Source organism: Boleophthalmus pectinirostris, unplaced genomic scaffold, assembly GCF_026225935.1.
Source record: "Boleophthalmus pectinirostris isolate CB_2022bp ecotype Guang Dong unplaced genomic scaffold, ASM2622593v1 HiC_scaffold_12, whole genome shotgun sequence".
Lineage (NCBI taxonomy): Eukaryota > Metazoa > Chordata > Actinopteri > Gobiiformes > Gobiidae > Boleophthalmus > Boleophthalmus pectinirostris.
In genome coordinates this window covers 5100272-5126799 of record NW_026571018.1, presented here as the reverse complement: position 1 = coordinate 5126799, position 26528 = coordinate 5100272, and the positions used below count along the sequence as shown (strand labels likewise).

General features: G+C 39.4%; 1 protein-coding gene and 1 pseudogene across 3 annotated transcripts in view; both read left to right on the top strand.

The window, feature by feature from the left end:
- Positions 1 to 26528, top strand: part of cadm1a (cell adhesion molecule 1a) — a 360817-nt gene that overhangs the window by 22088 nt on the left and 312201 nt on the right. The gene's annotated exons all lie outside the window — the stretch shown is intronic.
- LOC129407577 (5S ribosomal RNA) lies at positions 21157 to 21273 on the top strand (annotated as a pseudogene).

Genomic DNA, 26528 nt, shown 5'->3' with positions numbered 1-26528 from the left:
GGGAGAGTACTACGATGGAGGGCGAGTACTACACTGGAGGGAGAGTACTATGCTGGAGGGAGAGTACTACGATGGAGGGAGAGTACTACGCTGGAGGGAGAGTACTACACTGGAGGGAGAGTACTACACTGGAGGGAGAGTACTACACTGGAGGGAGAGTACTACGATGGAGGGAGAGTACTACACTGGAGGGAGAGTACTACACTGGAGGGAGAGTACTACGATGGAGGGAGAGTACTACACTGGAGGGAGAGTACTACACTGGAGGGAGAGTACTACACTGGAGGGAGAGTACTACAGTGATCAAACGTGTCAAACTTTATTTATATTTATACTGATGGAGAATTAGAGAGTACCACTCTGGAGGAAGAGTAGTTCGATGGGGGAGAGTACCACACTGGAGGAAGAGTAGTTCGATGGGGGAGAGTACCACACTGGAGGAAGAGTAGTTCGATGAGGGAGAGTACCACACTGGAGGAAGAGTATTACACTTGGGGAGAGGACCGCACTGAGGGAGAATTAGAGAGTATTCTGCTGGAGGTAGAGTACTACAGTGGGGGAGAAAAGTACGATGGAAGAGAGTACTACGATGGAAGAGAGTACTACTTTGGGAGAGAGTATTACAGTGGAAGGAGAGTACTACACCGGAGGGAGTACCACACTGTGGGAAAGTGTTACACTGGAGGAAGAGTACTACAGAGGAGGGAGAGTACTACATTGAGGGAGAATACTACACTGGGGGAGAGTACTACAGTGGAGGGAGAATACTACACTGGGGGAGAGTACTACACTGAAAAAAAGTACTACAGTAGAGGGAGAATACTACAGTGGGGGAGAGTACTACAGTAGAGGGAGAGTATTACACTGGGGGAGAGTACTGCAGTGGAGGGAGAATACTACACTGGGGGAAAGTACTACACTGGGGGGAGAGAACTACACTTGAGGAGAGTACTACACTGAGGGAGAATTAGAGAGTATTCCTGGTGAGTACTACGATGGAGGAAGAGTACCACAATGGGGGAGAGTACCACACTGGGGGAGAATTAGAGAGTATTCCTGTGGAGGGAGAGTACCACACTGGAGGAAGAGCAGTACACTGAGGGAGAATACTACACTGGGTGAGAATACTACACTGAGGGAGAATACTACACTGGGTGAGAGTACTACACTGGGGCAGAGTACCTCATTGTGCGATACTTTTCTTTTGTATTTGTGGAGTTTTCTCGTGTTTTTGTGGGGCGCTCTCAGGCCGTGAGACTGGAGACAGGCTGAAATCTTTTTGTCTGCAGACTCCACAGAAAATGGACTCGTGTTTTTGGTGAGTTATGTAACAGATGCAGAGGTGGGACGACTCGGAGCAGATACAAATGTTGTAAATAGAATTATGAAACAGGTTCAAGGTACTCTACCTGATTTTTACTGATTTGTACCGTAAAAAAAAAAAAAACTGAAAAAACAGAACTATATTTCATATTTCACATTTTGCAGTGGTCCAGAGTTATACTTCATTTATCTCAGAACATCCAGATTATTCACCGCAGTCAGATCGTACGCAAATCTCTGAGACCAGTGCAAAGATAAAACTAACAACAACGCCCACTTTCTGATTACTGGACAATAAATCACATTCTAATTTGAAACAGACAATATCTAATTGTTCTATTTTAATGTTTAATTTAAGATGGGTTCTTCTTTCAGACTGAAAACACAGTTCAGATGCATGTTTTTTTTTCTAGGTATTACTCAGCTGTAAAACCAACCAAAACAAATACCAGATAGATCAGTTAAAAGCCATATTGTGAAACATTCCAGGCAAAGAAAAACATCTCCATGGACCAAAACAAACAGGTGATGTTCCTCCGTACAACTGACACAGTGCACCTTTAAAGAGGGAGTATTATACTAAATCTTTGACTCCTTCTACAGTGTTATGACTTTGTTCCCTCATCCAAAACGTGTCTGACGAGGTTTTACAGGACATCTATGCATGTTTCAGTAATTTAGTGATCTCTCCTGGGCACTTTCTGAATCCTCCTTATGCTTCCCTTGGTCACGGAAATCCTGGAAAAGTCATGGAATTTTAGTATCTCTTTCATGCAACTACAGCGTTCTGTTACGGTTTCATGAGGATATTATGATTATTCTGAACGTCTGTGCCTTTTGTTTAAAAGAAACGACAATAAATGCACTGACAGTAGGGCTGGGTATCATTAAGAAGTTGCCGATACGATACATACCTCGATACACAGGCCATGATACGATACATATCTCGATACAGTGCACTTTCGATTCAATATGATATATTTCAAATCGATTCGATATAGTTCAATAAAAAATAAAGGCTAAATCATGGCTGTGATACTAAAAGTCTTTGTTAAACCACTTCTTGTCCAAAGTTCATATGAAACACAAACATTTTAATCCTCAAAACAGTAAAAATGTCAAATGTGTCGCATAAATGAGTTTCCTCATTTCCTCACTCCACAAGCAACAAAACTGTAGCACTGTAACAAAATAATTTAGTAAAACACACCTAACAATACTCTTGGTGATATATTGATACAGCAGCCCACGATATCGATACTGTAGCATCACATTAAACGATATATCGATATTCCGATATTTTTGCACACCCCTAACTGACAGTATTCTGAATGTTCAAAAACTATAGTCCCAAACCATAAGGTGAGTGGAAAGGATTAACATTTCATATTTAGCCCTAAAAGTCTGATCCATTCTACACATGTAGGTGCCGTAAAGTCATGAAAAATTCACTTTAGGTCATGAAAAAGTCATGGAAAAGTTTTAATATTTTGTCAGTGAAAAAAAGTGGGAACCCTGTGGTTAGTTGTCAGAGTCCCATTTAGTTTCTCCTTGTGATGTCATGTGGTAATACAGGAACTCCATAAGTATCTCTCCACCTCCTTCCAAGTACCTCTCCAAAGAATTTCTGAATTATAATTATCTAAAATTTGATGACTAGAATGACTATTAAAATTGCAATTGTTTCATTTCCGTGCCTAACTTTACTTTCTGCGCTAATAAATGGATAATGGTTTATGTTTTATAGACCTCTAACTGTTCCTGTCTCAGGCCGTGGCTCTTATAATTACTCAATTTCTTGCGACCGCTAAAATGAGTCGCTCTCTGGCAATTTAGTTTTGTAAAGGAAGCTCGCCGCCTGCACCTTCACTAGAATCACTGGGATGGATTTCAGCCAATCTCTACTGAGCAAAAGGTAAAAGGAGCTGTGAAAAACTACCTCTACATGACATCACAAGGTGGAACAGAGCATTTTGAGCTGTGAGGTGTCAGCAAACTAATAATAAAGGATTACTCAGACATGTGAGAATGAAACAGCATATGACTTTAGGTATGGTTTTGATGCCTGTGTTCCCTAATTTCAGGGTTAGGGTTAGTGTTTTTTGTTTATTTTTTTTTAAATAAAATTAGGCTCTACGTTCCCACATTTCATTTATCATCAGTTTGCATCAGAATTTATCCCCATTTCTCCCAATTTGGCCGTCAATTATCCCCAACCTATTCTCCAAGAGCAGTTGAATACAGACGTTTAGGTCATCCCTTTAAATGTGGTATAAATATAAAAATGACTTGATTTAGAGTTAGATTTTGAGAAGAATCTTAGAAATGAGGGACCACAGAGCTGTGGGAACACTGAGATGTAGGAACATAGAGCTGTAGGAAAATAGAGCTGTAAGAACAAAGAGCTGTGGGAACACTGAGATGTAGGAACTTAGAGCTGTAAGAACATAAAGTTGTGGGAACATTGAGATCTCGGAACATAGAGCTGTCAGAACATAGAGTTGTGGGAACATAGGACTGTTGGAGCATAGAGATGAGGGAGCATAGAGCTGTGGGAACATAGAGCTGTAGGAACATAGAGATGTGGGAACATAGAGCTCTGGGAACATAGAGCTGTTGGAACATAGAGCTGTAAGAACAAAGAGCTGTGGGAACATTGAGATGTAGGAACATAGAGCTGTAAGAACATAGAGTTGTGAGAACATAGAGCTGTGGGAACATAGAGATGAAGAAACATAGAGCTGTAAGAACATAGAGCTGTGGGAACATGGAGATGTAGGAACATAGAGCTGTGAGAACATAGAGTTGTGAGAACATAGAGCTGTGGGAACATAGATCTGACCCCCAAAATGAAAAAAAAACCCCACAACTCTAGTTCTAATTTTGATGAGGTAACCGTGTTCTAACATGACTTAAAGCTCACAAGAGTCTATTTTGTGGAATATAGGATTTTTATGTTGTACCCTTGTGTAGCGTTAGCATTTTGCCAACCTGCGATTACGCTGGAACGTCTAACCCTCATTGACGCGTGTTCAGAATGTAAACATGATATTAGACTTGTACGAGATTGGATGCCCGAGGAGATGATTATGTGTGTGTCTGCGGATAAGCTTTTCTGTAAATGCAATCTTGACGGCAAACGGCGATGATCCACGCGTTTACAATGAGCGAGTGTGTAGCCCCGAGTCACTTAGCTAAGTGCGCACAGGCTAGGTAATGACACAGCGCTAACTCTATACTAACACGGGTTTGCAAACTTGTAAACAGCACTTAGGTACCGCTTGTAATTTCATGGGTGTGAGTCGACGCTGATTGTTGATTTGCAGTTTGATTTTAAAGGCGCTATACCTGATTTTTACGTCTTCAAAAATGTGAAAAACATAAATAAACGATTTGCAGTCGTCCAGAGTTATTCCTCACTTACCTTGTGTGTTCTGAGCATTGTAATTGTTCACCGCAATGTAAGTTTTTGTAAGTGCTTTTCATAACTTTCACAGATCCGACTGGAGATTTGTTGTAACAGTAAAGTAAGAAAGTGCATTTAATCGAATTTTGATAACAATTTCTGTTTGTGCGTCAAACGATCTCCAAACTCATATAATCGAGTTGAAACGATAAAGCTTAAGAAAGATTTGGGATTTTATTTTATTTTTTTATTTTATTTTTTTCCATAAATAAGTGTATTTATTTTAGTTTTTAAATATAGCCTCTTGGTACCCAAAGAAAAAAAAGTGTGTTGCAATTTTTTTGTGATTTTTTATTTATTTATTTATTTTTTTGCTATTTGAAGGTAAATGAATTGCAATATATATATATATATATTGTGATTTTTCTTTTTTTATTTATTTTTATCTATTTGAAGGTAAATGAAAACCTTCACATTTAGATTTTGTTAATTTTATTTTATTTATAATTTTATAACATGTCCCCTGTAATGGATGCTAGGGACATTTTGGTGTTAAATCCATGTGAAGTTAACAACCTGAAAAAACTTTTTTGATGATCAACATTTCTGACAAGCTTCTACAGTCGCCTCAAAACATTTTATACTCCCTTTTAATTTTTACATTTTTTTTTTAATCATAGTGCTGCCACAGGTAGGTTGAGTAGTCCCAGTTTTGAGCCCTGTGTCCCTTATCCCAGCCAAAACCAGTGATTCGTACCAGTTTTACACAAGAAATGTCCCAGGTGTCCCTATTTTTGACCAATTTCATCCCTGCCAACAGTAAAGAGACACATAAATCGTCACTTTTTGAGGTAAAATACAGAAAAGCTGCTTAAAAAAACGACCAAAACACACAAAGAAAATGTGACTATACAGATTCACGTTAGTCATGAATGAGCCGAGTGCAAAACAGTTCTCCTTAGTGGCACACTTATTTCACAATTTTATTATCACCAACCAACACAAAGTCCCAGTTTTTTATTATGAGAATCTTGTCCCCCTAGTAGTGAGTTCACAGTCAATCAGCAGTGTCCACTATAAGGACACAAATGAATGGACCGAGTCTCAGGAGGATAGAGATTGTAGAACAGCTGAATATATAGTTTATTTTGGGTACACTGAGGTTTTTCTATGCCTTATTTCATTCTCAAAATATATTTCATTCATTTTTTTGTTTTATACATCGCAAAACTACTGTAATGTTCACAATTGTAACCTATATTTATTTTCAGTTTGAAGATTTTACGTAAATTATAATAACAATGTGTTTTCTTGTTTGTTTTTTGAGAGAGAATTGCTGAATAAATGCATTATGGAACTAAAAATAATCGTTTGAATAATCATGATTTCAGTATTGACCAAAATAAACTTGATAATGATTTTTTTTTTTTTTTTTTTTGCATAATCGAGCAGCCCTATGGTAAAGCTTACAACAACTAGCATGCTACAGCTTACTTCCTGATTATCGAACAATAAAACGCCTTCTTATTCGTAGCAGCGTACTTATTTTGACCAGGGTCTCTTAACTTATCTGTGGTTGCAAAACTCAAAATGACATTATATCCATTTCAATTTTCAGATGTCGACCCAGACCGATCAGATATATCGACGCATTTTTAATTGGTCACACTTGGCAACAAATTGATTTGCTGAAGTTGCTGTAATTCTTTCTCTATGTGCTGTGCATTTAACAAGAAAACAAAGGAAGTTAAGTTAAGTTTGAATAACTTCAGATTTAAAAATTATGAACAGAATACATGATGTGAATTTGTTTTAAATACACAATTATGTTTAGAAGACTTAACTTAAAGTATTTGGGTGAACAATTGTATTAATGAGAGGGCATTTTACTTCTATGGGGTATTGACTGCTGACACACATTATATTATGGATGTAACGATATCCAAATCTCTCAGTACGATATTATCATGATATACATCTCATGGTACGATATTTATTGCGATATTTTGTAGAGGCTGATATAATCATAGATGGGACACTTTTTTTGCTTTTAAAATACCTTGACAAGATTTTGGTGTGAATTATTTCCGTCATAATTCCAAGAATTCAAGTAAAACACATATTTCTTCATGTTGTTTGCGCTGAAATGAATCATGGGATATGTAGTTTCCGATGTTTATTAGTTATTTCTACTATAAAACCATGTATTTAAGTAAAGGATTTTGTAACTGATATATTGTGATGGTCCACGATATTGTTGTGAGACTTTTGGCGATACGATATCATGATATTTTGGTTACTTTTTACATCCCTAATACTTATATTTAGATCACCATGTTACATTTTATTGTTTTGAAAATGTGATTTTTTTGCCAAAAACAGCGTCCCTCCTGTCTAGGGATGTAGGGATGTTAAAGATCATATGTATCAGACCGTTGTGGTGAAGAGAGAGCTGAGTCGAAAGGCAAAGCTCTCGATTTACCATCAATCTACGTTCCTCCCCTCACCTGTGGTCATGAGCTCTGGGTAATGACCGAAAGGACAAGATCGTGGATACAAGCGGTCGAAATGAGTTTCCTTCGCAGGGTGTCTGGGCGCTCCCTTAGAGATAGGTGAGGAGCTCAGTCACACAGGATGAGATCGGAGTAGAGCCGCTGCTCCTCCACGTCGAGAGGAGCCAGTTGAGGTGGCTCGGGCATCTGTTCTGGATGCCTCCTGGGCACCTCCCTGGAGAGGTGTTCGGGGCATGTCCCACTGGAAGGAGGCCCTGGGGAAAACCCAGGACAGGCTGGTGGGACTATGTTTCTCGGCTGGCCTGGGAACACCTCGGGATCCGCCTGGAGGAGCTGAAGGACGTGTCTGTAGAGAGGGAAGTCTGGGAGTCCCTGCTTAGACTGCTGCCCCCTGAAACCAAGCCTCGGATAAGCGGAAGAAAAATTGATGGATGTCACAATATATCGAATCAAAAGTTCCTTTGCTTAAGTCCATGGTTTTATAGTAGCAGCAGCTTATAAGTATTGTGAACTACATATCCCATGATTCATTTCAGTGCAGACAACATGAAGAAATATGTTTTTTGTATTCTTGGGATTATGATGAAAATAATTAACACCAAAATCTTGACAAGGTATTTTAAAAGCAAAAAAAGTGTTATCTACAATTATATCAGCCTCTTCAAAATATCGCAATAAATATCGTACTGTGAGATGCATATCCTGATAATGTCGTACTGTGAGATTTGGATATCGTTACAGCCTTAAAATATGACAATAAATGTTTTACCAAATGACTGGTCAGAGCTTTTGATAATGTCAGTCTTGTTATTATGTATAATATCGTAATATCGTGAGCTTTCCAACAATGTCACAATAAATGCCGTAAATACCATGAGTTTCATACTGTGACAATATCGTTTCATGAGACTTGGATATCGTTACACCCCTACTCCTGTCCCACTGCTCCCTACATTTACAAAACAACTATTGCGATATAAACAATATTTTGCCCAGTGAGGTTTTATAAATTAAGATGTAAAGAACTGAATCCCGTTTAGTTTTGCGTTTCCTTTTGGTTTAGTCCAACTCCAGTGCAAACCAACCCCCAGATTTGCATTAAAGAAAAGGTCACTCCTGGTGGTTTTCATTTAAGATTTCAACATCTGATTTTAATGTATTCTGTACTCCAAAATTAATAAACCCAAAAGGAAATGGGCTCTGACAGTAAAAGAAAAGAGTCATTCATAATTCATGTTTCAGTGACTGGTCATATGGGATTAAAAGTGAATGTGATTTTAATTGTCTCGCGGTGTAAAAAGAAAAATAATTAATGATATTTCCAGTTTTAACCTTTTGCCTTATTTTCTCGTAAACAAAACATTCAATTCAATTTGTTTTCGTCGAGCGCAAAATCACAGCAGCTGTTGCCTCTTAGGGCTGAGCAAGACAAATTATGTAACCAAGAGAAAGAGAAAGATGCAAAACTCAGTGGTATCGGTATTGTATCGATATTGTGACCATAGACTGTATATATAAATAGACATAGGTAACGCAGTAGCCGTCGCGTTCCAAGTAGGAAGTGCTCCAGGAGGCTTTTCTGGCTCCTTCTGACTCCGGCTCCCATTGACTTACATTGGAATATTGTGGCTCGTCTCTCTGTACTTGCTGCACTGAGTCCCGTCATTTTGGTCTTAAAAGTTTGTATTAACTCGCACTACATGATCCAGAATTTTTCATTTCTCAATTTTGTCCCTAAATCAAGATATGAACATAAATAACGGACCAATCAGACGCCTTCATTCCCTGAGGTCCCTCCCTCTAGCCTTAGCAACAGGTTTGATTGACAGCGAGTGCGTTTCGTTGCTAAGTAAGCCCCATTCCCACTTTCCGATGAGAAGGGCGAGCACTTTTAATTACCTCAGTCATGATTGGCTCTTGTGGTTGCTATGATACTCATGATCGGATTTCCGAATATGGAGGCAAGCGTCACTCCTGTAACTGTGGCAACAGGAGATTCATTTTAGTGGAGCTGAACGTTGTGGGTGACATGACACTTTCTTAGGCCCCATCCACACTAGTATGTATTTGAGATGTTTTTGTTGTGGATGCAGTGTTCGTCCACACTAATCCGACTGAAAACGACTCCAGAGACGTAACGATCTGGTGCCACCAGCTCCCATGAATTCATCTGAGTACGGATCTGATCCGGCACTGTGTGGACACCTGAAAACGCTGATATGCTGATGTAGGTCAAAGTAATTCACCGCCAAAATGCTAAGAGGCTAGAATATATGTCCAGTCATACATACGGTCTGTGTGTACAACCTGCCGATGTATAATATCTCTGACTCGAGGTACAAAGATCCTCAGCAATCTGAAAACACACTACTCCCGCTCCAAGACAACAGGAAGAACAGACACACCATATGCGATCACGCAAATCACAGGTCCACCAATACAGTCTATACCATAAAGTAAAGAACAGCAGACCTTAACCACAGTTCTATTACCAAACCACGTAAGCAAGACTCAGTGTGCTCTTATAACCGAGATAGTCCGAACACGAAGCTGAATCCATCAACCAAAATCATGAAGCACAAAGTAAGTCAAAGACCACATGTCTTTTGAACTTCGAAGCTGTCCTAAACTTAGGATTATATAACAAACTGACGACGCATGGCGGTTTAAAAGTTACTATTTAGTGTAAACCATGAGAAACAACATCAATGGCGCAAAGGCATGACTAGTGAGTAGGTGACAGCTGTTCTTGAATACATGAGTGATGCAGGTGATAAGAGGTTGTAGTTCAGTTACCAGTGTAATACCGCACCGTTCTTGCAGTTGCCCCACCTCTATCTTATTTTAGTACAGTCATGATAGTGACACCCATTGCTATAACTGGCTACATTATTATAAACTTGAATAATCATATACTACTTGTCAGCAATAAATAAATAAAATAAATAAATACAACACAAATATCTCAAAAGAGGTACTGGAGATTGAATACTAATAGCATGAACTGAGAGTATCTCGAGCAAATTCTCATCATACACTTGGTGCGGTGTGTGAGTAAGTATAAGGCAACTCATTGTAATGATAAATACTGCAGACACATCTATATGAATTTCGACAGTTATATTGACTCATGTCTTTCAATCGATAATGAGGGAGAGATTGAACATTGATTAAACTTCTGCAAAACTCACACTTGAGAGTGTGTCTTGAGTACTATTCTGAAAACAAACAGAAACGCACTTTCCCTGAATCAGTTCACCAAAGCCTGATTTTATGTGCAGCGATCGAATAAATCTAGTTCTCACTCATGTTCTGTCTTACTTCTATTCTTCCATCCATAGTCGTTCTTTCGTAGCACTGAAGTAAAACACAGACCTCGAGGATTTAAACCGCTCTAACTCGAGAGTTAGTAACTAGAGTGTCTATCTAACAGTAGTGTGCTTTCCAGTTGCTCACACGGAATGCTGACCCCTAGTGGAGATGGCTATGTTTGACATCTAGTTTTGTTCTAACTTCTGTAATGAAGTCTAACTGGGAGAGAATCATCAGGCACCTATTGCCCACACGATATCCTGTGGGAGTTAGTCATGAGGCTGCACCAATGAGCCCACCCCATTGAGTGTCCTGTGTATGAATCGCTCAATTTCCATTTCTCAAGTACAGGAATCACAGAATACATTACATACATGGTCAATACGTAAAAGAGACTATCTGAACACAGTTAGTCTACAAATACTCACATTCTCCATCGATCAGTAAAATAGATTGCCTAAGAACCATGTTATCGATTGGTCAAACCAATCAATCGCCGCACATTGCCAAGCGCGGCACTCAGCACACTGGGTAATGAATTTGAAGAGATGAGGTCAGAGCCATAAATCTGAAGATGATTCCAAGACTAGCACTTAAACGTTACACAGTGAATTTTCGTTTAAGCGCCTCTCCACATTTACTTCTTAATGTATGAGATATTTAATAAGTTTAGAATTCACACATCTACAAAATCATGATGTGCGAGGTAGAATTGCACAACACCTGAGAGGGATATAGTTATCCACTACTTCCAAAAGTGTTAACAAACCCAGTAGGCTGCTCATTAGTCATCACCCAACTGTCACTTTCCTGGTAGATGGTATGCTACGTAGATATAGTCTTATATAGTAGCAGTATCTGCATGGATTTTATACATACTAGTTTTTTTAAGAAATATACTACTAGTCAAAAATCCAGGAAGGCAAGGAATAGCACTACGACGCAGAAAACCGGATTAACGCACGCGGAACATTCTGGAAAACGCACCAGTCAAATCACAGCGAGACAGAGAACGCACTTGATACTTTCGTTCGAATTCAAGAGACATGACTATGCACGATCTCATCGTTGAGGGCATGAGATCTAAAGTAGCGAAGGCAAAGTAGAATTTTGGTGAATTTATGCAAATGAGAAAGACGTTATTGTCCGCCTCAACCCTGGCGAGATTCAGTGGTGAGGTGAGAGTAGCTTCAACATTAACCAAGTGATTGTTTTCCGTTTGTTATGTCGCATTTTATATCATTAGGATCAATTGTTTATGTATCTGTTTTTTTTGTATGAGAGCGAGAATCCAACCATCACCACCTACCAGTTGAGCAGAAACGTAACAAGTCTACCTACCAACCAACAATGTACGGAGGAGTGATTAGCATGTACTGAGGCGGATATATAAGCTACTAAAGAAAATGAAACACGAGGCGGGAAGTGCCAATCCAGGACGTGAATTGTTATCTGTGAGAGCTGAGTTATATACGTGAACAAAAAAACAACACACACTAATCTGTGGGTATGTCTCCACATGATTTAGCAATATAACTAATACTGTGGCATCACACATTTTTACAAACTGAAAATAGTATAAATTTGTGAGAACTACAACTTATGTAAGAGCAATGACAAAGATGTACTTTTTACTCATGTATGTGGAAGTAATTGTGTTTAATGAGTCAGACTTCTGAGCGGGATCACTGAGATTATGGTCACCGAATTAATGAATCCTAAAGGTTTACAGTCGCTGGCCTCACAAACCCAGCAAAATACTCTAGCAGACAATAATAAAACCCCATTCAATCAACAAACAAGCAGCTGTGAAGTATCATAGTAGTAGTAGTGGTAGTTAACATAGTATAAGCAGCTCAACAGTCCTTTTATGATAAAGGCTAAACCACGTATGTAGTGGCTGCATTGTGGCGAAGATAGAAAACTAGTAGTCTTTCGCAAGTAAAGATTTTCAACCACAGTGTTTGTTTGGGTCGACAACTCCGCACTCTACAAAATAAATTTATTTGATGTACGTTTGCAGAGCTGACATAAGCACACAAAAGCAGTAGTTAAAGGGACAATTCAGAATTTTGGAGAATAGGACCTCAATTTTACTAGTGAGCCAGAGTGTTGGAAACCTGTGGAGCTCCTAAAATAAAACTCACAGCTATGAGCGGCATGTCTTTGAAAAGTGAATCCATCCTAGTTGACCTTCTTGTTATTAGTCGATGAGTAGGCCCGCGTGAGCTCAGATTAAGATAGAGTGACACCTAGTGAAAACGTCTGGATATATAGGCTATTATGAACGATATCTCCTCAGTATCAACTATATATAAGATCGGAGTACACTGTAATACCTGCACACAACTTTTCCAGAGAACAACCCCATATGAATGTCGCTATATGATTATTACAAAGGCAACACAGAATGACATGGATCGATCTTGCTAGCAATAAGATTGTTTGTTTGTCCAATGATTAAAAAAGAGATCACAATTAGTCAGCACGACTAATAACCTAAATAGACATTCAGCTTTTAAAGGAATTTATATCTGAGCAGCATCAGCTGAGATGATTTAAATATCTCTAGATAAGATAAAAGCTTAGGGAAGCGAGGTGGAAGCACAGTAATAATATGTGAGAAACAACTGGTTATGAGTCTTCCTCGATTAAACGATGCAAACGATTCATCTGTTTGTCGAGTGACTCGGTTTGGTTAAGTCCTGATTTTTATGGTTTTTGGATCACTGCTATTTATAGTTCCAGGTTTAGTCAGCACCAGTCTAAAAAAATCTGTTTTAGAGAGCACATGGTTTACTATTAGACAGCCCTGAGGGATCACCATAAAGTAGGTTTTTTTACTAAAGTGTACTCTCGAGTATTCAGTACCATAGCATTCATCACACCAACTAGTCGCTTCTTCACTGTTCCCTGCGTTAGAGGGACCTAGGATTGTAGTAAACTCCCGTATGTTTACGACACTGGTTTTCAGTCCGAGAGTGTACGCACCTAGAAGTTAGTGGTACCAAATGAGTTTATGTATCAGCTTGTGTGTTTTGAGCGACGATATTGTAGACCTCAAAAGGTCTTCGTTTAAACAACACGGAAATCAGCGTTCACTTAGCTCATATTATAGTAAACATGGTGGTCACCACATTATCCTTATTCACATCTCAATCAAATAGTGACTAACTTCTAATCTAGACATGACCCAAAGAATAACATGAGAACAATTCAACAGTTACACCACTGGATAACTGAATACTAGTGATCAATAAGTTAAATCACATGACTCCACGATACTCCGAAGTACTATTATGTAAACTGTTATCCACCAGTAATTCACACACGAGACATCAACAAATCCATAAGAGGCCCACAGGTTGCAGCAGCTGCTAGACCCGTCTGTCACTTATCATGCATCCCCGGATGACTAATTTGATATAGACGTCAAACGAAGCGCGCACTGTTCCTTAGGGGCCCTCAAAGCTGGACAGAAGCATCCAGTTTTGCGTCCAACTTCCCTACCATGTGATCGTATTCTGAGCCAACGAGTTCTCCCGGTATTAAATCGACAGACACTATATGAGATTGAGAATTCCTTAAGTAGGACTGTAAAAAGCTCTTACAGATTGAGATTACCGTGACCATGAAAGAGGAAAGACTACCTGATTCAAGTCTCTCTGGAATATAACTCATGCACTCTAGATATATGATAGACATCAGTAAAGACTAGACAACACTAATCAATATTTCACACTTCCACTATATTTAATACCATGCCACTAAAGGTCCTTAATTACCCATAAGCTATCTAGTAGCACGCTTAGATATGTAGTTTCAATACCGCTTCAAATGTGACTCTACCTCACATACTTGAGAAGAAGAGAGAAACTACAATAGAGGAGACGTAGTTTTGTAAAAACCACTTCTAAGGGTCGTCACATATGTGGCTTTAGTCAACTGTACTTGTCTGTAAAATGGAAAACTAGCGTGTATCTGATTTATGAGAGTATTAGTTACTTCGAATATTACAACGCAGCGCAAATTTCACCAGAGAGACATAGAACAGGAGTTTGTTTAGTGCACTCGTCCATGTCAACTAATGTATCTGTTTTACAGGCCTTGATTTATATGTGCTGTGAATGAGAACTCTTTCAAATAAGACTCCATTAGAGCTGGAGGCTACACTGACATTGTCCAGGCTTGGTAGAACAGTGGCTTCTGTTTTTAAATTATCCAGGGTTTTATGTTTTTGACAGAGGCACCGAGTCTGCCTATTTGATCAGTCTGATCTGGTTTCATTGATAAGTACATCTGTGTGTCTTTAGGATATCAGTGGGAGTTAATGTCATGTTTTCTGGTGACATTAGCATATAAAGTGTGAACAGGATTGTGTTACACCATGTGTTACTTTACAATGTGACGAGGAGCAACTGAGACCAGTCCATTGTCAGCAACTAAATAAATCATTTGTCACTTTAAAGGGACAGTTCGGAATTTTGTACATAGGAGCTCATTTCCTAGTGAGCCAGAGTGTTGGAGTGTTGGAGATATGTGGAGACACCTGAAGAAAATCTATTATTACACCAGACTGTCTATGTAAATGTCTGTGTCGATAGAATAATGCTTGAAATAAAACTAACCTGGCATCGCATGAATCGTTGCATGTTGAAGAACTATTTTCTCATATATCTATCAGGTCGGCAGCGTCCGAGCGCAACCACACGACCCCGCACCGACCGGCCGCCCGCGCAGCCCTGCAGCTACAGCACACAGACGCCACGGGGTGTGCTGGTGATACCCTACTCAGCTAGGCAAAGCTTTCTATCAGGAAGTAACAAGTCTACGCTGTTGGCTGCTCGACGGAGTAAGTGCCATAGGATGCATGTGGTTTTAACATGTCAGATGAATGGTTCTAAGGACACAAAGAGACGTTCGATCATAGTCAGTCCAGTTTAGTCCTGGTTTAGTTCATGCACTGGTGAATAAAATTATGATTTGGCGGGGTAGATTATTGTATGAGAGAGATGAGTCCAGAGGCAGGCGCGATCTTCTTGATAGTGCAACGGATAATGCAACATGGGTATATATGGCCAATGCTGAGACTGCAGTGAGGCCTTACGAACCCTAGGGTGCACCACCGTTTAGCAAATACAGGCTGGGTCACTGAAGATCATTGTGTGTTAAAAGTGATCTCATAACAGGTTCCACAAACAGTATACGGCATGCAATAGGTAAATTGAGTGTCCTTATTTGTCTAAAATCCTTTACAGAGTAGCTAACCTTTTAACATATAAAAACACTACTATGTTCTTTTGTGTGCTAATGATCTATGAGCTATATAACCCGATAATACATATAAATAATAAATTTATATTGATAGAGAAATTATTTTGATATGAGATCATTGCTTTCTGTCGCGTGGCACATAATATCATGATATTCAATATCATTTCGCTATACGCGACAGTTATCTTTGGTTATTTGAATAGGGAGCCTGTTAATACAGTTGCTAACAGGTCACTACTGCTAAATACTAGTTACTACCACTACTACTACTATGATTTTCGTTTAGTCCAGCTGCGTTGTTATGTTGAGGACACCTGGGTTTTTTAGTGTGGTTTAGGTAACGTTGGTTGTTATTCACTCATTTCATCTACTCACTGTTAGTGTGGTGAGAGTTTATTAATGCCGAGTTATTCAAGTGGACAAACGCTTGAGTGTGCTCAATGGAGATCTATGTACTTCTAGTTTAGTCAATGAACTCTCATCCTTAGTGCACTAGGTTGTAATCCCTGGCTCTGAGTCCTTAGTCGTCTTTATACCGTAAGTCCTATTTATGACCCCAGGTGGTATACAGATGCCAATGAGTCTTTCTACATACAATGTCTCGGAGTTCTGTTAAGTACGCGGTTGTAGTGGTTGAGTGTTCGCTATGTGGTTCTGTCAGTCTCTTTCAGTACTATATTATACACACAATTTATAGATTATACAAGAGAATTAAGTCCTGCGGTTTTAGAACACATAGGACTAAGCCCATATACAATGAACTTTGCAGCTCTAGGATTTGCAGACCCTGGTCATTTACAGCTGACTCACGGTTGCCGCGGCTGTGTGATTCCTATACGATCCCTCGAGATTTATCCTGGTTTAGAGTCGCGTGGTTTGTTTAGTTTGCTTCGGTTGTATCAGAACAATGTTATCGTTCAGATTGTCTTGTTATAAGCATCTGTTGATGTTCTTGGTGTTAATGTGTAAATTCGGAGACGAGGTTGGTTTTACTCCTGTTTGTAATGTCGAGTAAAGTCTATAAGTGTGTCAATAAAAGGCGTCTGATAGCTGAGTATGAAGGTTGTACCTATAGATTTACTTGGCTCCTCTGTGGTGTATTATGTCGTCTGTTTGGTATGTTCTAGTTTATCCTGGTTTTGGATGTCAGCCTATTTATAGTCTCGGCTTTTAATTGAGTATAAGTTATGCTACTCCTAGTTTTTATAACCTCGCTCTGTTTTGCAAATTTATGGCAGACTGTTAGTATAGTCCCACAAATAAAATGGAGACAGTAAGATGACGTGTCAGCCGCGGCGAGTTGTTCCATGACTTTTTGGTTATTTTCTGATATTGTTTGACTGTTGAACTCTATGATGTGTGATGCTCGTAACACAAACAGGGATTTGGCTAAAAACAGTATCTTGATTTGAATCCAAGCTCTACAGAGTAAACAAAATGCCAAAGTTCAGCATTTTCCATGCGGTGAAATAACAAGAATTCAGTGAGGCTACCAGCGCTGAAAGTATAGAGTGATAGGAATAAAAATAATTGGCAAACTTGTGGTAACTGATTCAGAAAGTTGCGTTCTGTTTATCTGTGTTATCCATGGTTCAAGTCGAGGAAGCTCCTGGTTAGCCCAAAATGTGAAAGGATGGAAAATACCGCCGTGTAATCCATTTATTTCAACAAAGTAACTGTAATCCAATTACCACTCACTGAAACAGTAACTGTAACCGAATACAGTTACTCATAATTTGTACTCTGATTACATAACGCTGGTTCATGTAATCTGTTACTCCCCAACACTGGTTATGACACATTTCCACTACAATACCACTACGAATTCAACATGAAATCAGAGAACTTTTTATATATTTTTTCTCATCATCTTTAAACCCTTCCAAAACAAGCGAGTGAATCTTGAAATCTTGATTTGTGATTTATTTCTACTTTTTAAACACGTTCAGAAGAATTGACAAAATGCCTGAAAGATGAACTGACAAACTCATACAAGAAGCACATTTCAGAACAGTTTCGACAGATCTAAACTGCAGGGTTGGACGTTTTTAAGCAGAATAAAAAATGACTGATATTTTAGAGTTTGTGGGGAAAATGGTGGTAGTTCAGAACTTGCAGCCTGTGCGGTTTGCTGATTGCATCCTTTCAAATTGGGGTTTACAATTACGAATCTTGCAGCGTTACATAAAGAGCCAATATTACGCTGTTTTCTGATCTATGTTATAATGTTTCCTCATCAAAAACAAACTAAACATGTTTTGTTTCATTCATACATGTTTAACACAAGAAAACATGCATATTTAAGTGGAGTTCTTTTCTTAAATGGAGAAACACTCTGTTCTACTTTGTGATGCCATGTGGTAATACAGGAAGTGCTCCACAGTGTTTTTAAACTCCATACACCTTCACTAAAATCATGTGGATCATTTTCGTCCTGCATCTCTACTGAACAAAAAGGTAAAAGGTAACATGAAAACTACTGCTTCATGACATCACAAGGTGGAACTGAGCATTTTGGACTCTGGAGATGTTAGTTTAATTTCTTTGATCAATTAAAATAACCATACGTCATAGTATCGTATTTTCCGGGCTACAGGGCGCGCTCTTAAGCGTCTAATCCCATCAAAAAACGGCCGTGTGCCCCACAATCCAGAGCGCTCTATACACGAATCCACTCGGGTGTCCCAGCACGACTTCAGTAAACTACAAAGCCACACCACCCGCAGAACACACAAACACACACGGAGAAGACAGCGACCACACAGCGACAAACACCCACAGACACACTCATCACTCCACGCCGACGAGGAACGGAACAGAGGAACGAACCAAAAAAGCGAGCGCAATGTGCCACTTCTAGACACAACTGAACAACTGAGTCACTGTGAACACGCCGACAATCCGTTGGTCCCAGACACACCCTCCCTACACACCACAACTGAACAAAGCCCAGAGTCACCGTGAACGAACAAACAAACAAAACCACTCACCCATCACACTGCTGTGTTTCGTCCGGTGTGGTTTATTTGTGAAAAAAGTTTGTAAATAGACCATTTAATGACAATCCAGAGCGCCTAATAGTGCGGAAAATACGGTACAATGATTTAACACAGAAATTATTCATTTTATGCATATCACTAAAGTTATTCTAAAGACCAAAGGGGTTTAGGCTGAAGTTTTAACACTGATTTTGCCAAAGCCTATTAACATATAGAACAGGATAAAAAATGGTATAACAATTGTGTAGAAAACTACACAAAACTCATCTTTTATGAGTGCAGGAAAGAATACGTATTTAATTCTTCTGTATACACACATACACAATACAGACACACAATCTAATACACGTCGATGTTCACACACACATACACGCATGCACGCACACACACACACACACACTGACACACTGACCAAGCTGTACATTCCATGAAGTAAGATATGATTTATTAGCCATTATGGTGCCACCTAGTGCCTCCGCTCAATTCCATTTCTCTCCAGCGACTAGGTCAGGAATCAGAATACACTAGACGATTTGCAAGAACCCTGGAAGTGTGAGTTCAGGCACCAGCCAATCAGCGAAGAGACATATATTCTATGTTGGCAATGATTCCCGAGATCGAGGATTTAAAGCCGGAACAAAGAGAATGTTTGGTTAATTTTATCTCGCGGAAAGACGTTATTGTCCTTCTTCCTACGGGATTTGAGAAAAGCTTAATATACTAATTTAGCCCCGTTAGCGTCGCATTACAAACGTCACGACCAAATAGCAGCGATTGGTTAAATGATAAAAAGTACCCACCTACTGTCAAGTGAACAAATTCTAACACTGCGAGGTCAGACGGTTTCTACAAAGTGAAACCGGCTGATGAATCAGGCTAATGATTTATTGTATTTCAGCATATTTCTCTATAATTCTGGTCTTATGTTTTTTTAAATGATCAAATCATCCAGACTAATAACGCAGGATGACGTAAACAGTTTTTAACAAAGTACCAACATTATAACACGACTTAAAGCTCGCACGAGTCAAGTTTGTGGTGAAATGAAACCTTTAAACCGTTCCAAAGCAAACAGAAGCATCCAGCAAACCAGAGGAAACCCGCGTGCCACTGATTGCGAAGCGTTGAAATATGCATAGATGTAATGGTCCGGCCTGTTGGTGGACATGGGCCTCAGAGGAGCGCTAATAGAAAACGGCTGACAGTTGAGGTTATTAACACGTCTCTTTGTGGTTAATCCGAGTCTGGAGATCGGCAATTCCTGTATAGCGCGTCTAACCTTAACAGCCCTATTGGACCAGAGAGCTGTTCGAGGCATTCTGTATGAATAATTTACATGCATTAGCAACGGGGTTATATCAAATACTAAACTTTAATATTATAACAACACTGCAAAGAAAAATAAATGTAAAAAAATGTAGGAGAAAATATCCACAGGGCATGAGATTAAATATTAATAAGTGCATAAATAGACATTGCAGAGCGTTGTTCTGTATGTGTATATTTTATAAATCATGTTTAAACGCGCTCTACCTGATTTTTACTGGCTTAAAAATGTGAAAAAAACAGATCGAGTTAATTTTAAATGGTTTGCGGTGATCCAATGTTGTGTTTTCCATTAAAGCAGGAGACTATGGAGGCCCCCCGTAGTCTAAAATTGCCCCTCGTCGTCTAAAGTAAACTGCAAAATTGGACTTTGTTGCTTATTATAATATCATAAACTTATAAAAGAGACTACACTAAAGATAAAAAATTGGCAGTAAGTGGCGTTTATACTGCATGAACTGAATGAGATTAAATTATTCAAATTAAAATAATTTGCACCACCATAAAAATCCATGGGAAACACTGCTAATTATTCGCCGCAATGAGATTTTGTAAGTAGTTTTCGCAACTTGCAGAGGCCAGAGCAGAGTTTTGTCACGACTCTAAAGCAACTAAAACGGCAACAAGCATTCTAACCCCACACTTACTGATTATTGGACAATAAAACACTTTATATTTAGATGCAGACACATCAAAAGCTGCTTATACCTGTTCTGGAGTAGAAGAACTTTCATTGAAATACATGGAAAAAAAGAAATGTAAAGTCACCGTATGTAACTTTTTAGGTGAAAACAAGTAAATCATGTAATTTTTTTCATTTTGGTTGTGATTATAGCACAGAAAAAACATATATAAACATGCGTTGTTACAGTGAGCGGGCTTGTATCTCCACAAACTTGACTCTTTTGTGCTTGTTTCCATGGAAATATCGTTACTTTGGCTGTAATACTCTCGCTTGATTCATCAGCCGGTTTCACTTCGTGGAAACCGTGTGACCTTGCAGCATGGTGGCCATACCAGCTTGTCAAAGCCTGATCCTGTCAGATCTCAGAAGCTAAGCAGGCTGGGCCTGGGTAGTACTTGGATGGGAGACCACTGGGAGTTCCAGGTGTCACAGTGGGGCGCCAGTGGCAAAAAACTATTGTTGTGTCCTTAGGCAAGACACTTCACCCACATTGCCTAGTATGAAAGTGGTGTGTGCGTGAGTGATGGTGGTGGTCGGAGGGGCCGATGGCGCAGATTGGCAGCCTCGCTTCCATCAGTCTGCCCCAGGGCAGCTGTGGCTACGGTAGTAGTTTACCACCACTGAGTGTGGAGTGACTGAATAATGAACTGTAAAGAGCTTTGGGGATCTTGAAAGACGCTATATAAATGCAATCAATCATTAGGATTCGTTCACTCAACGGTAGGCGGGTACTTTTTTTATTTAACCAGTTGCTGCTGTTTGGTCGGGATGTATGTAATGTGCCAAATCCCGTAAGAAGAAGGGCAATGTCGTTCCCCTTGATAAAATTCACCAAACATTCTCTTTGTTCCGAACTACTACTACTACTTTACAACTTCCGGGTTTTTTGCAAATCATCATGGTCCCGGCCTGGTCTCGGTCTCAGTCCCGGTCTTAGTCTCGGTCTGGTCCCGGTCTGGTCTCAGTCTCAGTCCCAGTCTGGTCCCGGTCTGGTCTCAGCCTCAGTCTTGGTCTGTTCCCGCTCTGGTCTCGGTCTCAGTCCCGGTCTGGTCTGGTCCCGGTCTGGTCTCAGCCTCAGTCTCGGTCTGTTCCCGCTCTGGTCTCGGTCTCAGTCCCGGTCTGGTCTCGGTTTCAGTCATTGTCTGTTTTTTTCATTTTGGTTTTGGAGACAAATAATGAAGAAAACTTTTTTTTGTTTGTTTTGTTTTCTTATTTTTGGCTTTATATTGAAAAACGAATGAACGAATGACACACAGATTTAGGTGGCACCAGTCTGCCAAATAACCTCCCACATTATGACATAAAACTGATGTGTCTCTATGGAGAATGTTCTGAAGTCTGGTTTTAACTTTCTTTTTCTATAGAATCATGCAGACGATGTCCCAGCGCCAGAACGTTACACAATTGTACTTTTTCTTGCTTTAAAAATAAAATTGGCACAATCTTGTCCTGACAGCGGGTTGGCTTTAGACCTCCCCAATAAGAGATCACTAAAAGAATTCTATTTTGATTCAATTACAATGTGATTAACTGCGCAGGCCCAACTCCTGCCATGAATCTGTTATAAAAAAGCTAATGATAAAAATGTCTCAAATATCTCTCTGTCAAACTGCTGCACCAAGTTTTGTAAAAGTTTGAAGACGCAAGAAATCTGAAGTTGGTTGTCAGCTTCGCCTTGGTTTGCCTGGTGGTGGTACAGGGCTGTAGTATTTCTTTTTTACCCCGGCTGATCATGCTTTATTCAGGACAGCTCACTCAGACACTGGTACGGTTTGTGGAAGACTGGAGGAATCTACTTCCCCAGATCCATCACCGTAACCCGGCTTCACAGCTACCTCAGGCCACCTTTCAATCACGGCGAAGAAAATTCAGCTTTTGACTGGATTTCCAAGTTCATTTTTGTGTCAGAAGACGGTAAGGTTTTCGAGATAGTTTCAAAGGTGCACTCAGTAACTTTTTGTTTCTATGGAGATGTCATTGCTCTGCCTGGAATATTCGACAGTGTGATATAAACAGCTCTATCTTATGTATTAAATATATTAAATTACAGGTGGTTTTATAGCAGGGTCGCATCTCCACAGACCTGTAAATGTTCCAGACAAAGCAATAACATCTTCATGGTGAAAAGTGTTTGACGGACCCTTCACCATAAAAGTTACACAATGCACTTTTAAAGTATCTGTACCTAATTTCACACCATAGTCTGTTTTAGTGTTGTAGTCAAAACCGCACTGATCGAGACCAAAACCAGTCCGAGACCACAGAGTCCCGAGACAGAGACAAGACTAAGATCACGGAGGGTCAAGACCAAGACAAGATCAAGATTTTAAAGGTCGAGACAGAGACAAGACCAAGACTTTTAAAGGCTGAGACAGAGACAAGACCAAGATTTTTAAAGGTCAAGACTGAGACAAGACCGAGACTTTTAAATGTCGAGACAGAGACAAGACCAAGGCTTTTAAATGTTGAGACAGAGACAAGACCAAGACTTTTAAATGTCGAGACCGAGACAAGACCAAGGCTTTTAAATGTCGAGACCGAGACAAGACCAAGACTTTTAAATGTCGAGACAGAGAGAAGACCAAGACTTTTAAATGTCGAGACCGAGACAAGACCAAGACTTTTAAAGTTTGAGACCAAGACAAGACCAAGACATTTAAAGGCCAAGACTGAGACAAGACCAAGACTTTTAAATGTCGAGACTGAGACAAGACCAAGACCACGGACCATTGAGACCAAATCAAGACCATGTTTGTCATTTTATTACATTTAAACACTCTGTGCCCCATTTTTTGGACCCTCACCCACAGTTTGAGAATCTTCTTCTTCTTCTTTATATTTATTGAGCAGCTTCTGCACATTTACCAAACCAAACGCACATTGTGACAAACACAGATGGATTGGATGCGCACTTTTATTATAAAGTTTGGCCGGTCTTGAGTACTACGACACTGGTCCTTTCTACCACTGTGATATTGCACCATGATATAGAAACAACTGTGTGGGATAGTGTCGTGCAGCTGGTTCCTTATAGTTCTCCAAAGTATGTTAAGGTTGTCAAAAATATAGAAAATCAGACACTATTAGATACTAAAACAAGTATCAAAACTAGATACAGATTTGAACAAGTACTGATGCTAAAAAAGTCACATTCACATGACAGAAATGAACCTTTTCTGAAGAGTTTTTGAATGGTCTTGAGCTGTATCAGTGGTTACATTTACACTGAAACAAATCATCATATCACCGTATCAGAAACGATTTGCATCCAGACACGTTGTTTCTACATCCGCAATCAAAGCCTTCCCTATTCACGCAGTAACGCGAAACCGCCTGAAACACGAGTCACATGACTAGGCTGGCGTCACGTCGTCACAACGTTAAACGTGGTTAAAACAAGGAAGCAGAGCACCGTGTCTGAAGTTGCAGCAGCCGATTTCGAGCCAAGGAAGATGGCAAGTGTGAAAACTGTCTTTTCATGGACCAATGATGAGGTTCAGTTTGTCTCTGGTTTGTTTAAACTGTTTTCCTCAATAGCGTCACATGAATGTCCCGAACCCAGCGAATCAGGAAGGCCCACGTCAGAGTATCAGCGTTTTCAGGCGTCCACACATTACCAGATCAGATCCGTACTCAGATGAATTTGTGGGAGCTGGCAGCACCAGATCGTTCCATTTCTGGAGCCATTTTCCATCAGATTATTGTGAATGAACACTGTATCCACAACGAAAACAACTCAAATACCGTACGTAGTGTGAATGGGACCAGAGACATAGCCTAGAATACGCCCATGGACCACTTTTATTTCATAATTTGTTCTTGAAAATGCACCATGACAGATTCTGTATTAGTGCTTACATGAGAAAAACCAATGTAAAGTGAACAGCTGAGATTCTATAGTTTAATTTTTGTGTTATTTTGCAGGTTTTATTCAACACACGATGTAAAGAACATGTATTTTGAATAGAATAAATAAAAATCAGGTACAGGCTCTTTAAAAAGCTCCTGAATGTTACATAACCTGAGTTGCTAAGAAACTAAACGAAAGGTTCAAAGGTCACCGTCAATTTCTAATGATAATTACTGGGTTTCCATTGAAAAAGCCTCGTCTCTCTAATTATGTTTTGGAGAATCAGCGATACTTGGACATACTCCGCTAAAAGTAAATAGGTGGGATGCTTTAGCAAAAAGAAATGAGAACAATTTTAGTAGAATGTTAAATGTTACTGTACATGATTATTTATTTATTTTTTCTGTGTATTTGAGCAAAGTAGTACAGACATACTGTATAAACAGTGCTTGAGGTCAAAATAAGTGCAGTTTCTCTCAATTTGATACCTTGCAGTGACACGTGGGGGTGTTCTACATGCATCTCTATGGTGGAATGTTCAAGAGTTACCATGGTGACACAATGCTCACAATAGCAAAAAGAAAGAAAACATACAAAATCGATTTAAACAACACATTTTCAGGGGCCTGTGGTCAATAAAAGCGTTCACGGCCCCGTTTAACTGCTGACTAATGCTCGCAAGCTTTTCTCGGTAATTTTATGTGAGTTGTGACTTGTTTAAGTGCACACATTGTCTCAGTTGTTCAGATTACGTTAAAACAAAGCTTGGACTTGGATTGGACGTAATTATTTATGACTTTAAAACTTGTAATTATGACTTTAAAACTCCTAATTATGAGTTTAAATCTCAGAATTATGACTTTAAAACTCAGAATTATGAGTTTAAAATTCTAAATTATGAGTTTAAAAGTCATAATTATGACTTTCTGTGAGGCTTTTATTTTTTTATTTACTGGTGGAAATGGGCTTCTATACATAAGAGCAAGAATATAAATTAAAATAAACAAAATTTAATGCATAATTCATTCATTCCAGAGCTCTTTGTCTTTCAAAACATAAGACTTTATACTCTTTTTCAACAACTCACCCTCATGTAACAGAAAACCTTATTACCTTTGCATTGTTTCTCCTTATGACCTCTTGTATGTAGCTGAGATATATATTTATTACTTTAATTGTATTTACTTGTTCATATTTTATATAATTATGCCTTATTTGACACCAGTCTTAATTAGATTTCATTATTACCATTTATATTTTTCTTTTTCTTCTCTTGTATTGCGACGTGTGAGCATCTGTGTCCAAGTCACTTCAACCAGTGAAGCTTTTCTTCGTCTAAACAGTCACGGAGAAGAAACATGAATGAAAAAAAGGAGAGAAAAATCTTCCGCCATCTCCCGCCTCAGGCCCACAGTAGCGTTGATGAGCTCAGTGTGTTTTTTTGCTGCCTCATGGGGATTAGCCACAGCAAATGGATGAACGCTGTTAGAGCCAGGCATCTGCCACGAGCACTTAGCGAAAACAATGAGCGATGAGTCAAGCGTAAGTCATGTCGGTACAATAGAAAACAGCACTCTTGTTTTTATAAATACTGAAATATGCTAATGTGGCAGAGAAATGGGCTGTTAGTCATTGTGGCCAGCCGTGTGTGGCCTGCTCGGCGCTCGGATTGGAGATCGGAGGTTTATTCTGCGGCGGTGTTGGTGGTGTTGGTGGTAAACGGGTGTGGAGATGAACCCCCCTCCACCCCGTCGTCTTTTTCAATTCTAATCAATCTAATTATCTTATGATCGTCACTGTTGGGCAAGTGACTTTAAAACTGTAATGTGTTATTTATGAA